Source organism: Belonocnema kinseyi, chromosome 5 (genome assembly GCF_010883055.1).
Source record: "Belonocnema kinseyi isolate 2016_QV_RU_SX_M_011 chromosome 5, B_treatae_v1, whole genome shotgun sequence".
Taxonomy (NCBI): Eukaryota; Metazoa; Arthropoda; class Insecta; order Hymenoptera; family Cynipidae; genus Belonocnema; species Belonocnema kinseyi.
In genome coordinates this window covers 59,061,682-59,065,115 of record NC_046661.1, presented here as the reverse complement: position 1 = coordinate 59,065,115, position 3,434 = coordinate 59,061,682, and the positions used below count along the sequence as shown (strand labels likewise).

Sequence of the window (3,434 nt, the reverse complement as noted above, 5' to 3'; positions counted from 1 at the left end):
ACCTCTCATTAATAGAAGTTTCGTGGGACTGTTGTTGTAACTAGACTGTCCATCCTAGACGCTTTGAGAGACTCTTTTAGTAAATTATTAGGAGATAAAGCAATAGGGCACCACAACTGCGATCTAGAACACGATGCAATAGAAAACTTAATTGAAAAAGTTTGTCACTGAGGTTAGGGATACATAATTAAGAAGTTGAAAAACGGTAACGCGGCTATGTAGGCTGTATGCGTAACGTTTACATCATAAACATAACATTGGAAGTAAGCAAATTCAGTTTAAGAAAAAGAGTGAGAAGTTGCAATAAACTGTTTGGTAACAAAATTTTTTAAAAAGGAAACGCATTTTTTGAAACGAGACAATGAAACTACATCTGTTTTAATATCAATGCATATTGTGAATTGTAATAATATACATTTATGGAAATGATATACAATTTCAGGGACAAACTCGAGTGCGAAGCATGAAATACGTGATGAGAATGTGTTCGTTAAAGCCGGAGGGGCTTTCGCAAAAGAGAATTCACAATGACCAAATTACTGTTGTCGATGCTCGTACCTTTAGTTTTAAGAAGTTTGTGCACAAGTGTGGGGAATATACAAAGACCGATCGCGTAGCGTGAGGCCAATATACTGTCGAGCGCGAAGCGCAAGATAAATATATTATTGAGCGCAGAGCACGAGAGCCAACAGTCGCGCGCCTTAGGCGTAATTAAACGTGTGAGCCGCTGGCACAGCGCGCGAAGAGATTCTGCCTGCAAGGCTGGCAGATTTTTTTTTTTAAGGATTCGATAACGAATGAAAGAAAAGTTATAAAATATCCGGGATTTTGTGAGATCCTCAGATCAATAAAATATTGAAAAAACCTTTTTTTTTTGAGGAAATCATTATTTTCACGAAAAATAAATCAGCGGGTAGCAGAAGACAGCATTTGACAGGTGACAATCGTTCGCAAAATTATTCTTTTACTTACAATTCTGACATTATAGAAGAATTCTCGACCCCTATCATGTTTTTGAAGGTCCACGACTTGATGATGGTTACTTTAAATTTTGCGAAAAATGTCGCGGAGTGAAGAAAAATGCAGAAAAAAACTAACATGTCCTGTGTGTTACTTATTTATATTTCACTAATTTCACAACTTTTTCTCTTTCAGATGGTCCGAAGTCGAGATATCGTGTCAGCCAGTTTCAAACAGAGATTCACTTCAGGCTGATGCACAGTGTATCAAAAAACGTCTTTTTTGGATAAAAATCGACTGACAGAGCAATTCACTTCAGGCTACTGCACAGTGTGTCAAGAACCACCTTCTAGGGATAAAAATCGACCGTCAGTGCAATTCTTAACATATTTTAATGCTTTTTTAGAAATGCCCGTAAGGCTTGCAGGTATAACGAGTGGCTGCCGAAATTTTATTTCGACTCAAATAGATTTGTTATTTAACGACAAAGTTAAAACTTTTTGCTGCAAAACGTTTCCGTGATACAATTTCTTCTAAGACTTTCAAATTCATTCAAAAGGGTAATAAATGAATATAATAACTATCTTAAAATGATTCTCAGTGGGTAAGAGTAACAACAAAAATGGTTGAATGTTATAAACAAATTAATTAACAAAAGTCATTTTTTGTGATTCGCAATGATAAGCTCATGTTATCCAATAGCTTTTGTATAAAGTATCACAGATAATGATGTGCGCTTACAATTCACTAAGAATAGCTAATTATGGCCAATTATTCAAACAATTTAAAAAAAATGCACATTTAGACCACTTTTTTATGAAAGGAATTGATTTTTCTTGCGAATCAACGTAGGATGTTTCTCCAAACAGTTCCTCGGTATCATATTGTTCATTTTGAGCAAAACTTGTTAATCTTTTTAACAATTTAAAAAAATGCACATTTAACCATTTTTTAATAAACAGGATTGATTTTTTTACAGAATCAACTTGAAATATCTTACCAAATACACCTTGCGGTCATATTATTCATAGTCACCAAAAAAGGTGAATTTTTTAAACAATATTTATAAACAAATGCACATTTTAACCATTTTTTCATGAATATGAATGATTTTTTTCACGGAATCAAATTAAAATGTCTTGCCAAATTCACCTTGCGGCCATATTCTTTATAGTGACCAAAAAACGTTCATTTTTTAAAAAATCCTTGTAAATAAATGCAAATTTCAACCATTTTTTCATGGATATGATTGATTTCCACATTTTAACCATTTTTTCATGAATGGGATTGATTTTTTTCGGAATCAACTTGAAATCTCTTGCTACAGAAAAATTTCTGTCATATTCTTCATAGTGGTTAAAAAATATTAATTATTCAAACAATTTTGATAAAAAAAATGTAAATTTTGTCCATTATTTCATGAGTAGGATTGATCTTTCCGTAGAATTAATTCAACATTTTTTGAAATAGACTCTTTGCCATCATACTGAAATGTGGAAATGCTATTGTTTATCCGATATTGGTAACAATATGAAATACATTATTTAGAAAAAGTTTTACGTATTTCCAAAAATTAAAAGACTGAGAACAAATATGTGCGCCTCATAGCATGGAATTTTAGCTACATATGGTAAGTTGTTAACATGTTTTGATCAAACCCCACAAATATTGCAGCGAGAAGATGCTTTCTGTCCAGTAAGCATATTACACACCGTTCCATCAATCATCGTACGCTTCAAGTCAAAGCTGATATCAACACTCATTCCACTGAAATGAATGGAATAGGTACGAACTTTTTCCAGCAGGTTTATATGATAGATGTATTTTTTCTTCACAAAGGAATCAGTTTCCTTAGGGAAATTTAATTTAATTTCCCTATAGAAATTGACAGATAAAAGAGTTTTATTTGTCCAAATAATCCTGCCCTTTTTAGGGCTACATGATTTGCAAAGTTCGATTGAGGAACCTCTCCGTGGTGCATAATCAGGTCACTATAAAAAATATGATAGCAATGATTCTTTTGCAAGGCTTTTCTTATTTTTGTCTGTAAAGAAATCGATCCTATTCCTAAAAAATGGTTAAAATGTGCATTTTTTTATAAGTAGTTTATAAAAAAAAGTAACATTGTTATGTCACTATGAAAAATATGACCGCAAAGTGAATTTGGCAAGACATTTCAAGTTGATTCCACACACAAAAATCATTCCTATTCATGAGAAAATGGTTTAAATGTACATTTGTTTATAAAAATCGTTTAAAAAATTAACATTTTTTGCTCAATATGAAAAATATGATATCAAGGAGTGTTTAGAGAAACATTTTAAGTTGATTCCGCAAAAGTATCAATTCTTTTCACCAAAAAGTGGTCTAAATGTGGAAATATTAGCGCATAAGGAAAATAAGGGACGAAACACAAGTATTACATTTAATAAAAAGGGGTTGGTTTATTAAACTAATACACATAAGCAGTAAAC

At 32.2% G+C, this 3,434-nt stretch overlaps 1 protein-coding gene and 1 long non-coding RNA gene across 3 annotated transcripts in view; one reads left to right on the top strand and one right to left on the bottom strand.

Annotated features, from left to right (window-relative positions):
• Positions 1–3,434, top strand: part of LOC117173986 — a 174,636-nt gene that overhangs the window by 77,408 nt on the left and 93,794 nt on the right. For both annotated transcript variants that reach the window (XR_004467221.1, XR_004467222.1), the window contains one exon: positions 1,156–1,328. This is a non-coding gene — a long non-coding RNA (uncharacterized LOC117173986). The remainder of the gene's footprint in view (positions 1–1,155; positions 1,329–3,434) is intronic.
• LOC117173983 (probable cytochrome P450 301a1, mitochondrial) overlaps positions 1–3,434 on the bottom strand; it is a 102,520-nt gene that overhangs the window by 86,187 nt on the left and 12,899 nt on the right. The window lies entirely within an intron of this gene.